Source organism: Thunnus thynnus, chromosome 5, assembly GCF_963924715.1.
Source record: "Thunnus thynnus chromosome 5, fThuThy2.1, whole genome shotgun sequence".
NCBI lineage: Eukaryota > Metazoa > Chordata > Actinopteri > Scombriformes > Scombridae > Thunnus > Thunnus thynnus.
The window spans coordinates 1,379,071-1,393,702 of NC_089521.1; the positions used below are offsets into that span (position 1 = coordinate 1,379,071).

A 14,632-nucleotide genomic window follows, 5' to 3' on the forward strand; every position below is an offset into this window, starting at 1 on the left:
ATGTTGTTGTGAGAACTATGAACTCTCTCAGAGAGGTGATGGGGTGGATGGAAGGATCAGTAAAACATGTGACTTTGACATGGCAGACTGCTGTTCATTTCCCATTTCCTTCTATCACTAAATATCCGTTTCTTGTTGCAGTATTTGTCCTAACCATAAGAGAATAGTTATATGGCTTATTTTTGAAGCAGTCACACAGTATGCACTTTGGAAGGCACAAACTATTTGGGAGGTCTTGTTGTTGTTGTTGTTCAGATTTTTGGTGCAGTTTTGCACTATCCAAGCAGCCAACCATTAACATTCCTTTCATTATGTTACTTGGGGTGCCTTGGTGGTTATTAAGGGTTTTACATCCCTGGTTTGATTCTGGCTGCAGACATTTATTGCATGTTAACCCCTTCCTCTCTCCAAATTTCCTGTCATCTCTCTGCCAATATCAAAAAGGAAACCATGTACATGCGTACACAGACTTAAATGAAAGTACACAAAGTATTATCAGAAAAATGTACTTTACATAACAAAAGTAAAAGTACTCATTGTGCGGCAGACTGGTCTCTGTCAGTGTTATTATATATTGAATTAATATTACTGATGTATGAACATGTAAACATCATTTTAATGTTGGATGGAGGTGAAGTAACTAATTGTTTAATTTTACTGTATAACAATGTTTTCATTTTATATGCTCATTACAGGTTTTTAAAATCATCTGCAAAGTTATTATAGCTGTCAAATAAATGTAGTGGAATACAAAGTACAATATTTTCAGTGTAGTGGTGCATTATCAGTAATAATAATGCAATTTATAATAACACTGACACAGACCAGATTGCTAAAAATTTGTGTTTTTATCTCTTGTTATGTATGTTTTTATGTACAAGTACACTTGTGTAGGAAAATTAGGCATTGATCAACATAAAACCTCATATAAGCAGGGTACCACCTCCTATAAAGAACCTTTAATGTCCGGAGGAAACATGAAAGCTTCAATTTAATTCTCAATTTGATCAATGAATCAGTCTCCTAACCTTAAGTTCTTTTCAAAGTACTGACCTCTGTTTTGCTGTGCTAAAAAAAGTCACAACTTCGTAATTAATTAATATCTAAACGTCTTGAGGATACATGATAACGAAGATAATAAATAAAAAGAATAATAGGGCTTTTAAATGATCATAAAATATAAAATAATAAAGGAAATTGCTTAGAAATAGTGTCTCAAAGTGTGTGACTCGAGGCTAACGTAAGAGCTAACACAACTTCTCTAAAGAAATTATCTTTTTAATTTTAACGTTAGTCGACATCAACTCTTGATCGCAAAGCCATGTTATGACCTGCTGTTGACAAGTTTGTCATAGTTGATGTTGTCTCAGCAGGTCTGGCATTGTTTGGGTTGAGCCATTGTTAGCAGTGGTGTATAGTCACCAACGAGGTTTAGTAGTTGCACAGCCCATATTGAGCTGTGGGCTGTGGGCAAGTCTTTGTGGAGGCAGCAGTGTTGAACCACTGGTGAAGAGGGGTTAAGCCTTGTTCCAGGCTGCCATCAAAGAGTCTCTGTCGGCTATACTGCCAGTTTGGGCTGTGCTGCTTTCAGCAAGCGGGCCGAGATCCAGTTTAAATATCTCTGTCTTCTTCAAAGCAACGTATCAGTTGAGTTTAGGATTCAGGCTTTTGCTGGCTTCTTGTAATATTAGTTTAATGCTGAATAAAGTTTAATCTGACTACACTCAAATCTTTATTCTGTAAGTAACTAACTCCATATGAGTTGACGTGACTTCAAAAGCAAATACTATTTGTGGGAACACGAGACTTAATGTTACAAATAAACAAAAACAAACTGAATTTGTTTTGGTAAAAGATTAACATATGCTCATACTTTGTCGAAAAACAAAAAATTCTTAATAGGAAAGAAATAAGTGTTAATAGGAATTGTGTCTTGAGTTTCTGTGCTCATGAGTGCTCATGAGTTTCTGGAGATCAGCTCAAAGGGAAATCCCTCTCAGGTTGTCTTTATGAGTTTGGATAAAACGGATACAGTTTTAGGTGCATTTTAAACTTTTTTGTGACAAATTTCTGATGAATATTCAATGTCTTTGCTCTGGAGTACTTTTACGGTGTGGCTGCCTTTGATTTGAGATGGTAAATTCTTTTTCTACAATGAGGAATTAAATTACTAAATTTAACAGTAACAGAAAAACAGTTCAGCATTATACAATCATTTCATAAGTTAATCCTTCTAGCGATATACCAAACATTAACATTCTAGTAGTGATACACAAGTTTAACACTTGAAATTCAATATGAACTCCTAACCTTTTAATAGAGGGCAATATTGATAATAAAATCAAAAATTAATATCTCCCCAATATATTATAGCATAGTTATCAAAGTTAAACAATTCTTTATCATTTTTATAACAAACAACATCACAGGATTTACATAATGATCAGTTACATAATATGATTATATATCTATTATATATGTATTATATATTATTATATATAATATAAATTACAATAACAACAACAATAATAATAGAGATGACTAGTAACAATAATAGCAATAATAGCTGGAGAAGGTGTCAAGGCAGGACCAAGCTATCATCACACAGGCTCTGGAGTTTCCTGTGAGACGAGAAAGCACAAAAACTCCAGGGAAGAAGTCAAGTTAGAAACATGCATTAATTGTACATGAATGCATACAGATGGAGAGGAGGAGGAGAAGAGAGGAGCTCAGTGCATCACGTGAAGTCCCTTGGCATTCTAGGCCTATGGTAGCATAACTAAGGGCAAGGCGAGCCTGGCTGGCCCTAACTATAAGCTTTATCAAAAGAGGAAAGTTTAAAGCCTACTCTTAAACGTAGAGAGGGTGTCTGCCCCCCAGGGAGAATCTGGAAGATGGTTACACAGGAGAGGAGCCTGATAGTTGAAGGCTCTGCCTCCCATTGTACTTTTGGAGACTCTAGGAACCACAAGTAAGCCTGCACTCTGGGAGCACAGTGTTCTAGTGGGGTAATAGCGTACTACAAGCTCTTTAAGATATGATGGTGCCTGACCATTAAGGGCTTTGTAGGTGAGAAGGATTTTAAATTCTCTCCTTTTTGTAGTTTTTGTCAGTACATGTTCAGCTGCATTCTGGACCAGCTGGAGAGTCTTTAGAGACTTGTTAGTGCAGCCTGATAATAAGGAATTGCAATTATCCAGCCTAGAAATAACAAATGCATATATTAGTTTTTCTGCATCTTCTTGAGACCTGATTTTTGCAATATTACATAAGTGAAGAAATGTGGGAGTTGAAGGACATATCCTGACCAAAGATAACTCCCAGATTCCTTATGGTGGTGCTGGAGGCCAGGGCAATGCTATCTGGAGTAGCTATTAGGGATGCAAAGGATCACTAAACTCACGGTTCGGATCGTATCACGGATTTGAGTCATGGATTGGATCATTACTTTTGCTCATGGTCTTAAAAGAAAACAACAAGATGTCCAATGTTTAATTAAAATCTTAAAATATATAAAATATTCAAACCTCAATTGTTAAATTAAATTGCATTGGGAGGCATGATACTTTCCTCCCTTAAGCATAGTAGTGAATGAAACTTCATCAAAACTTGATGATAACTTACAAATATGAACACACGTCTTGTCCTACAGCTTAGCTTGTTGAATGAGCCACCAAACAAACATTCACCGGGGAAAGGTACACCGCTAATGTCAGTTAGCAGCTAGATAGCTAATTAACTGCTCATCTGCAGCACATTAAAAAGCGTGTAAACATATCTGCAGATGTCACTACAGACCTGTTAGATGCTGGGTTGGTCATTGCACTTCAAAATCCCTTTTAGTGATACCCTGTCTGTCCATGACTTGTACTTACAGCAGTTTGTTTACTTGGTCTCCAATGATACATTAAATTTGACAGTTAATCCGCAGTTCACATGCGTGCCGAACCGTGGGGGGGCGATCTGCGTGGATCATAGATCAACTACATTCTGTTACACCACTGGTAGCTATATCATTAGATAATGTGTTTCTAAGGTGTTTTGGGCCAAGCACAATAACTTGTTTTGTCTGAGTTTAGTAGCAGACAATTGCAGGTCATCCAGGTCTTTATATCCTTAAGGCATGCTTGGAGTTTCTTTAGCTGATTGGTTTCATCTGGCTTCATTGATAAATATAATTGGGTATCATCTGCATAGCGATGAAAATTTATGGAGTGTTTCTGAATAATATAACCTAAAGGAAGCATATATAAGGTGAATACTATTGGTCCAAGCATAGAACCTTGTGGGATTCCATGTCTAACTTTTGCTTGTGTAGCGCCCTCTAGACGGCTGGTCTATTTTTATGAGGTACGCTTCCCAAGTTCTTTATGTTTTAGAAATCTCTTTCTTTAAGATTAACTAATACTGAATGACAAGTACACTGTAATATAATATTGGTGAACTAAGTTCTATTTATTCTATAATGTAAGACACTTATTTACTCACTGAATGTTTTAATACTAATTTTTAATGTTTTTAATCAAAACTGTAGATAAATGAAATAAGAATTAAAGTATCCTTTAAGTTTATACCTTTCTCCTAAACACTTGCCAATTGAAATAAAAGTACTCTCAATATGTCGGTAAACATCAACAGTACTATTTCTCAGACACTTATACAAATGACAAGAAAAAAGTAAGTTTTAAAGATTTACTGTTGTAAATGTAAACACAAATATTCTTTTAATAATGAAAATAAAACACAAATATAACACTCAAGTTCCAAAGACTTTTCAGTACCTTTTAAATGATCAATTTCTTAATATTCAAATACCCCTTTTGAGTGCACTCATTATAAAACCACCAAATAATGAAACACACCTAAAGCCGGCAGTTATAACTAACTGAAAAGGATATGGGTACCCAGTGTTAATGATGCAGGCCTGAAGCGATGCTTGTGTGCGTTGTAGCCAGAAACAAAATGGCTGCTTCACGCTAAAGCGCTGAAATAAAACAGATGGCAACTCACTGCAGTAATGGCGTACTCCTCGTTCCCTGTGCGATACCAGCGGGTTGCTGATACATGGGATGAGGTAGACGATTCCTCCTGTCAGGACCAGCGTGTTGCGGCCACGTCGGCTGCAGATGACTTCTCCCACTCTCCCGGTAGAACTCACCGCAGATCACACTGAACAGGTCCGGCACACCGCAGGCTAACTTCATCAGTTGAGTAGCTGGTTTAGCTGCACGCAGATGAAGTCCGTAGCTAAGCTAATGTGAGCTACATTAGCTGTTAGCTGTGCTCCTCGTTGAACACTCTTTGCCAAAGTACTCCTTTAAACTCGAACACGGTGCTGCACTGAATAACAGTCCTTTGAGACTCACTGTCCGTTTATCTCTACCTATTATTCATAAACAGTGTCCGTACTCTGCATATTTTTTTACTGTAACATATTAAACGCCAGGCAGTTCTCCCTTCTCTGCTCCGTATCGCGCGCTCTCTCTCGCATGTCAAGTTTCTCGCTCACACAACAAAATACACACACTTCCTGTTTAGCCAGATCTTAACCAATTAATTACCAGAATTACACTTTTCTCAATCGGTACTTCCTCTTTAACCCTGAGACTTTTCAAAATAACATGAAATATCTTAAAGTGCATATTTGAATCTTTTTAAACTTTTTAAACTTATTTATTAAACTATTTTTAAACAAACTTTATCAACCTTCATGAAATATCATTCTTAATACTTTTAATCACATTTTATCAAACATGAACATATTTAAACTATTTATTGTCCCTTTTTAACAGGGTTACACCCTCCCCCCTTTAAACGTCTGATGTCCTCATCAGATTACAAAACTTAATTTAAGTTTCTACTCAAAGTATTAAGGGTGAGATTATGAGACCCAGCTTAGTGCTTACCAATTTTTATAGTAACCCCTCTATGTACAATGGTAATGGGTTGATCTTTGGCCTTTCCTGGCTCATCATAGGTAAGTCTTACAACTGGTTTCAATGATCTTTTTGGCCTACTTGGCTTTGGTGTCACATGTACATTAGAACAGCTCGAGGGTAGTTGCTCATCTTCACTGGAGAGTGGTCCTGACTCAGAGTCGGTTGCTTGAGGGACATCTGGAATATGCTCTACAGGAGAGTGGTCTCTCTCTGAGTGACTCTCTTCTGAAGGACTGAGGACTTCCAACTGCTCTGATCCTTCAGCACTATGTCTTTCTCTCCTTCGCAAGAGATTTCCCATGAACTCCCTATAGGGTTTGGTCGGCCATTCACACTCCAGATCAGAAGAATCACTCAAGGTATGGCTTTCTCTTTGTACAGTGTGATCTGTGGAGTTTCTTTTGTGTCGGTTGGGGACACGACTTCGAGTCACAGGTCTCTTTGGAACATTCTCCATTTCCTCCTGCACTGGTATCCTCACTCGATCTCCTATGGGAAGGAGATTATCTCTGTGCAATGTTTTGACCTTCCCTTTGACGTTTAGTGGCTTTACTCTGTAAACAGGCAAGTTTGGCAACTTATCCACTACAACATAAGGGACATTGTACCAGCGATTTTCCAGTTTGTGTTTTCCCTTCAATCCAAGGTTTTTCAGCAATACTTTGTCGCCAGGTTCTAGTTTGTGGAACCTAAGTCTCTTGTCGTATGCCTTTTTATTTTGCTGGTGTCTCTTGTTAGAGACCTCTGTGGCCAGGTTATAGGCTGTCTGCAAATCCTCTTTCAGTTTGGCAACATATGCAGAATGTGGTTGGTCAACTTTGCCATCTGGGCATGTCCCAAAGCATACATCCAGCGGGAGTCGAGCCTCTCGGCCGAACATCAGCATATACGGGGAGTATCCCGTGGCGTCACACTTGGTGCTATTGTATGCATGCACCAGGTGCACTACATGCTGACTCCATTGCCGCTTCTTTTCTTGGTTGAGTGTGGCCAACATGGATAACAGAGTTCTGTTGAAGCGTTCAGGTTGGGGATCACCCTGGGGGTGGTAAGGGGTGGTCCTTGACTTCTGTATGCCCAGTATCTTTAACAACTCTTTAATGAGTCGAGACTCAAAGTCTCTGCCTTGATCAGAGTGAATACGAGATGGCAAGCCATAATGTACAAAGTACTTTTCCACTAAGACTTTTGCCACTGTGAGAGCTTTTTGATTGAGAGTGGGGAAAGCTTGGGCGTATCTCGTAAAATGGTCAGTTATGACAAGCACATTACTCACTCCTCTTGAGTCAGGTTCCATAGACAGGAAGTCAATACAGACGAGGTCCATAGGTCCAGAGCTCACTATCTGATGTAACGGTGCAGCTCTTTGACATGGAGTCTTCCTGAGCACACACTCTCCGCAGTTTTTCACATATTGCTCTACATCGACTGACATCTTTGGCCAGAAGAATCGGCTCCTGATCATGTCAGTGACTCTGTCCACTCCTAAATGACCAAGGTCATCGTGCATGGTTTTGAGTACTACTGCTTTGAACTTGGCAGGTAGCACTAGCTGCTGTGTCTTTTTCCCTGTGTGGCATGTGCTCACCCGATGTAGTAACCCGTCAGTCATGACTAGCTTACCCATCTCTCTTTTCATAGGGAGTAACTCTGGGTTGTCTTTCCACTTGCCACACTTTAAAGCTTGTATGGTGGGTGCTATCAAGCCGTCTTGGGCTTGGGCTGCCATTAAGTCCTGCCTGGACATTTGTTCCAGTGAGTTAAGCTGAAGACGTGTGGGGAAAGCATACACGTCAGGAATGCAGTCAGGTGGAGCTCCAAGCTGCTCAGCATACTTGGGGGAGTCTGCCGATGGGCCAAGAACACCGACTCGCTGGCATATTGACTTGACTCCAGCCTGCGAGATGCTCTGCCATTCCGTCTCCTCATCTCTTGCCTCTATGCGTGACAACAGATCAGCATCAATGTTATTTCTACCTGGTCTGTAGATAATGTTAAAATCGTACACTGACAAGTCCGACAGCCACCGATGTCCTGTGGCGTTGAGCTTTGCTGATGTCAGGACGTAAGTTAGAGGGTTGTTGTCTGTACGCACAGTAAAGTGGGCTCCGTAGAGATAGTCGTGAAATTTCTCCACAACTGCCCATTTCAGCGACAGAAACTCTAACTGATGGATGGCGTAGTTTTTTTCTGACGAGCTCAGTTTTCTGCTTGCGAACGCCACTGGTCGCAAGCCTTTTGGGTATGCCTGATAAAGCACAGCTCCCAGTCCCGTAAGGCTAGCATCGACATGCAGTGTGTAGGGCTTATCAGGATCTGCAAAGGCGAGCACAGGGGCGTTTGTCAAACACTGTTTGATTTTTTCAAAGGCTTCAGTGCATGACTCGTCCCACCTGTCTCCAAACAGCTCCTTCTCATCCAAATAAACATCTCTCTTCCCTTTTACTGGCTTTTTGCTACGCTGAGGGGGGCCATAACCTTTAGTGAGGTCAGTCAAAGGGCGGACGATGGAGGAGTAGTTGTGGATAAATCGTCTATAATAACCACAAAAACCCAAAAAGGATCGTAGGGTCTTGAGATTGTAAGGTTGGGGCCAAGTGGTCACAGCTTCGATTTTTGCAGGGTCAGCGGCAACACCCTCAGCAGTCACAATATGACCCACATACTTGACCTTTGTTTGGCAAAACTGACATTTGTCAAGTGAAATCTTGAGCCCTACTTCTCTGAGTCTGTCCAGCACCTTTAAGAGTCTCTCTTCATGTTCTGCCAGGGTCTTTCCGAATATGATCAGATCATCCAGATAGACTATTACTTGGAGCATGTTCATGTCTCCAACTGCTTTCTCCATGAGGCGCTGGAAGGTTGCAGGAGCTCCAGTTATGCCTTGAGGCATCCTCTCAAATTGGTAGAACCCGAGAGGGCAGATAAAGGCAGTCTTTTCTTTGTCCTCTTCTTTCATGGCTATTTGATAGTAACCACTTCTTAAGTCGATCACTGAGAACCATTTACTACCCGACAGGCAGTCAAGAGCCTCGTCGATGCGTGGGGTAGTGTATTGATCTGGTACAGTGCGGCTGTTTAGTGTGCGGTAGTCAATGCACATCCTTACATCCCCATTCTTTTTCCTCACAACCACTATGGGCGATGCATATGGACTTCTGGACTCTTTAATGATGCCTGCAGCTAGTAGCTTTTGAATATGATGCCTCACGTCGTCAATATCCGCAGGGGCGATGCGTCTGGAGCGTTCACGAAAGGGTCGTGAATCAGATAAGCGGATCGTGTGCTCCACTTCTTTGGCGAGTCCCACATCGAGTTCATGAAGAGAGAATACATCTGCTCTTTCAGACAGTTTTTGTCTGAGCCTTGCTTTCCATGTTTCGGGGACAGGTGACTCACCAAAGTCGATCATTCGGACATCAAAAGCATCCTCAGTCTCTGGCTTTTGTTTTGGCACTGTGGTAACCACATCAGCTACACACAGGTGACCCAGGACAGCACCGGCAGGAATGGTCACTTCTTTCTGCGACTCATTATGAACCACAACTGTCAGCCGGTTAATGTCCACAGCATTACTGGGTATTGCCATAGGTTGGAGCATGACGCCTGATGGGAGAGTAGCTGTACTGGAGGCCTCTACTATCAAGATGTCATCTGGCAGGGACTTTCCAAGCACCACTTTGCAGACTACTTTAATGCTGCCACCTGCAGGTAGGACAAGTGAGCTTCGACCCTCCAACTTTACACAACCTATTTCGTCATCCTCTTCATTTGACAAGTCAATGGCTTTTTCTTTCACTGTTTCTGGGAAAGTGTTCTGTATGCCAAAGGCGTGGGCTACAGTGCCTTCAACTCTATCGTCACGCAGCTGGGCTAGCCGCTTGGATAGGTTAGCCTTGGTATTTGTCCCGAGGATCACAGGTGTCTGATCAGGACCAGGTGGATCGGGGCAAATGAGAGCCAGGGCTGACAGGGCTGTTGGGGTACCTGCTACCTTTTTGGGAAACTCTAGGTCCACTGCCACGTAGCCAAGATAAGGGTAATCAGAGTCACTTAAACCCCAAATGTTAAGGTCACTTACTGGGCGAATAGGAGTATCAGCAAGATGTCTCCTGTACCAGGATTCAAAGATGATGCTAACTCTTGAGCCACTGTCGAGTAATGCATCACACAAATGTCCATTAACTTTCAGAGGCTCCAAAGATGGTGGCCCTATTAGACCCTCTGGTAGGCCTGTTGGGGCAAGCTGATCTACTACACTCCTCCTCACAGTGCAGTCAGTTTTGGGTGAGGGGACATCAGTAGTAGGTTGAGTGCTATGGGTCTTAGCCTTTTTGAGAGCTTGAATGAGTCTTTGGATCACTTTGCTTTGGTTCTCAGGGTTTTTGCACTTCCCTGCCATGTGTCCATTTTCGCCACAGCGATAGCAGAAACGCTCTTCTGTCTCAGCCCCTTGTCTGTTTTGAGTGTTTACAGTCATCACTGTGGGAGAAGGTGTAGACGATTGAGGTAATCTGGAGTTCACCTTTTGTTGTAACTGTTTCAGTTGTTTCCTCAGAGCTATCACTTCTGGATCAGCATTAGTCTCTGGGACATTTCTCACTTTAGTTTGAAAGTTCTCATTTTGTGTCTCTTTGTCCCGTGTAGAGAGCGCAGCAAACATTGATTTCACTTCTTTAATTTCAGCTCTCAAACTCTGTATCTCTGAGTGTTTGTTTTCTTCTTGAAGCTTGGTGTGAACTGTATACACTGAATGGTTCAGCTTTGCTCGAGAAGATTCATATTCTTCTTCTGAACGAATTTCTTTCAGGAGCTCAAGGAAAGTTGGGGGATTAGCTCTTCTCTCCCTCAGTCGCAGTTGGATTAACATCAGATCAGCATTAACTGCACCCCTCAGAAGCTGCTCAAGCCGTGCACCATCCATGGCTAGGGGAGTGAGACCACCTCTTTGTACCACTTTGGACAGGCAACGTTCTAATCTCCTGAGGAAATCAGATAGCTTCTCACCAGGTTGCTGCTGCTGCATTCTGAATGTGAAATACAAATCGTCTCCAGACTCTGCTAATCCAAAGGCGTTTTCCAGAGCCTCCAGGCACTTGTCAGGGGCAATGTCAGGATTGGAGAGACGCACTGCTTTTATCACTTCCAGAGCTGGCCCCTTTAAACTCTCCATTATCTTTCTCCTCTTGTCTTTAGCAGAACCCTCACTCTCTTCAACCATCAGGTAAGCTTGCTCTAACCAGTGGTCGAATTGTTCCTCTCCTGCTGGTGTAGGCACAATACCGGAAAAGATCCGCAGGCGGCGGTATCCTCCACTTTCTGCTGAGGGCTTGACAGTCTTATCAAACAGATCGCCCACAGCACGAAGGATGGCTTCTGTAGAGGGAGGTATGTGCGGGGTCAGCAAGGCCTGCACATCCTCTGTGGACTTTCCTTCTGCTTGTAGAAGAGCATGCAGTTTACGGTTAAACTCCAACTCAGGGTCTGAGCTCTGAGCCACAGTGAATATTTTCCATGCAGTTTGTCCATCTGAGCTCAAAACTTCACTTGGGACGTCTGCATCAGTCAATTTCTCTTTGCACTCGCAAAGCACCAGCACTTCATTTGTAGTTTCGTTTAACATTCTTCCTCTCACTTGTACCCGTCCCAAGCACTTTACAGTTTGCAAAGTCTCTACTATGTGTGCTGTTTCTGTCTTCTCAGGAACGATGGTCAGCAAGGCATGGCTCTCATCCAGGTTTTCACCTCGACACCAGTTCTTCAGCTGGTTCCTGTACATTGTGACACTTTAGCTGCTGTTAGTTAAATATCACCATATATTGTTTTGTTTGTCTTTCTTAGTTTTTTTTTTTTTTTCACAGTTGAATAGTTCACACACTAGGAAATTTACAGTCACAAATCACCAATTTCAGCATTAATTAACCCACAATCCCAGCGGTGCCTCCATTTTATGTAGCGCCCTCTAGACGGCTGGTCTATTTTTATGAGGTACGCTTCCCAAGTTCTTTATGTTTTAGAAATCTCTTTCTTTAAGATTAACTAATACTGAATGACAAGTACACTGTAATATAATATTGGTGAACTAAGTTCTATTTATTCTATAATGTAAGACACTTTTATTTACTCACTGAATGTTTTAATACTAATTTTTAATGTTTTTAATCAAAACTGTAGATAAATGAAATAAGAATTAAAGTATCCTTTAAGTTTATACCTTTCTCCTAAACACTTGCCAATTGAAATAAAAGTACTCTCAATATGTCGGTAAACATCAACAGTACTATTTCTCAGACACTTATACAAATGACAAGAAAAAAGTAAGTTTTAAAGATTTACTGTTGTAAATGTAAACACAAATATTCTTTTAATAATGAAAATAAAACACAAATATAACACTCAAGTTCCAAAGACTTTTCAGTACCTTTTAAATGATCAATTTCTTAATATTCAAATACCCCTTTTGAGTGCACTCATTATAAAACCACCAAATAATGAAACACACCTAAAGCCGGCAGTTATAACTAACTGAAAAGGATATGGGTACCCAGTGTTAATGATGCAGGCCTGAAGCGATGCTTGTGTGCGTTGTAGCCAGAAACAAAATGGCTGCTTCACGCTAAAGCGCTGAAATAAAACAGATGGCAACTCACTGCAGTAATGGCGTACTCCTCGTTCCCTGTGCGATACCAGCGGGTTGCTGATACATGGGATGAGGTAGACGATTCCTCCTGTCAGGACCAGCGTGTTGCGGCCACGTCGGCTGCAGATGACTTCTCCCACTCTCCCGGTAGAACTCACCGCAGATCACACTGAACAGGTCCGGCACACCGCAGGCTAACTTCATCAGTTGAGTAGCTGGTTTAGCTGCACGCAGATGAAGTCCGTAGCTAAGCTAATGTGAGCTACATTAGCTGTTAGCTGTGCTCCTCGTTGAACACTCTTTGCCAAAGTACTCCTTTAAACTCGAACACGGTGCTGCACTGAATAACAGTCCTTTGAGACTCACTGTCCGTTTATCTCTACCTATTATTCATAAACAGTGTCCGTACTCTGCATATTTTTTTACTGTAACATATTAAACGCCAGGCAGTTCTCCCTTCTCTGCTCCGTATCGCGCGCTCTCTCTCGCATGTCAAGTTTCTCGCTCACACAACAAAATACACACACTTCCTGTTTAGCCAGATCTTAACCAATTAATTACCAGAATTACACTTTTCTCAATCGGTACTTCCTCTTTAACCCTGAGACTTTTCAAAATAACATGAAATATCTTAAAGTGCATATTTGAATCTTTTTAAACTTTTTAAACTTATTTATTAAACTATTTTTAAACAAACTTTATCAACCTTCATGAAATATCATTCTTAATACTTTTAATCACATTTTATCAAACATGAACATATTTAAACTATTTATTGTCCCTTTTTAACAGGGTTACACTTGCATGGCGTTTTCATCGTTAATGTGTACAAATTGAAATCGATCCAATAAATAGGACTTAAACCAGCTTAATACAGTTCCTTTAATGCCAATTAAATGTTCCAGTTCCTGTGATAGGATGTGATGGTCAATGGTGTCAAATGCGGCACTAAGATCTAACAATACAAGTACAGGGAGAAATCCTTTGTCCAGTGCAATTAGGAGATCATTTTTAACTTTCACCAGTTCTGTCTCTGTGCTATGATGCAATCTAAATCCTGATTGAAAATCCTCAAATAAACAGCTGTTATGTAGAAAGTCACACAACTGATTAGTGACTTCTTTCTCAAGGATCTTAGAGAGAAAGGGAAGATTAAATATAGGTATATAGTTGGCTAAAATGCCTGAATCAAGAGTAGACTTCTTAAGAAAAGAGGTTTAATAACAGCTACTTTAAAGGAATGTGGTACATAGCCCGTTACTAAAGACAGATGGATCATATCTAGTAAAAAAGTTCTAACTAAGGGTAAGACTTCCTTAAGTAGCCTAGTTGGGATGGGGTCTAAGAGACAGGTTGATGGTTTAGATGAAGAAATCATTGAAGTTAGTACAGGAAGGTCAATTGGAGAAAAACAGTCTAAATATATATCAGGTTTTACAGCTGTTTCTAAGGTTCCTGTGTTTGGGGATAAATCAATGCCTGTTGAGGGCAGGAGGTGATGACCCCAAAGGTCATTCATGCTTTTAGTTCAGGCCATAATTTAGTTGCTGGTCACCAGTTTCCTTTCAGAAGATCTCTTCAATCTCCATTTTGTCACAGTGTTTAACTTTGGTCAGTGTCATGTTGTCACACCCCACTTGGCAAAGAGGTCAGTTCGGAGGTCAAGCCATGTCTCTGTAGAATACACTCACTTCCTCAATTTGATTTGAGGTTGTTTATCCCATGAAATTAAAGACAAGGCCCGAATGTGTCCTATACTTTTATTAGAGTAACATGTTGAATGCTTGTAATGTTTTTGGCCCTTTGTTTCACAGTGGTGATGTTCAGTGTTATTTGCGGCTCTGCTGAAGAGCAGTTTAAGTGCTTAGGCCTACCTACCTTCATTCTTTCATGCTTTCTTTTTTCTTATTGAAACTTCTGCACCTCCCTGTACTCCTACAAAACCTCACTCTGCCCTCTCCAGCTGGTTTAAATGTCACAACAAGGTATTTAAAAAAGGTTTTAAGGTTAATTCTTTATCTTAATACTTTATCAATGTATATGACTGTCTTTA

At 40.9% G+C, this 14,632-nt stretch overlaps 1 protein-coding gene across 1 annotated transcript in view; it reads left to right on the forward strand.

Annotated features, from left to right (window-relative positions):
- The window catches only part of LOC137182449 (cytosolic carboxypeptidase 4), a 218,276-nt gene that overhangs the window by 117,801 nt on the left and 85,843 nt on the right, over positions 1–14,632 (forward strand). The gene's annotated exons all lie outside the window — the stretch shown is intronic.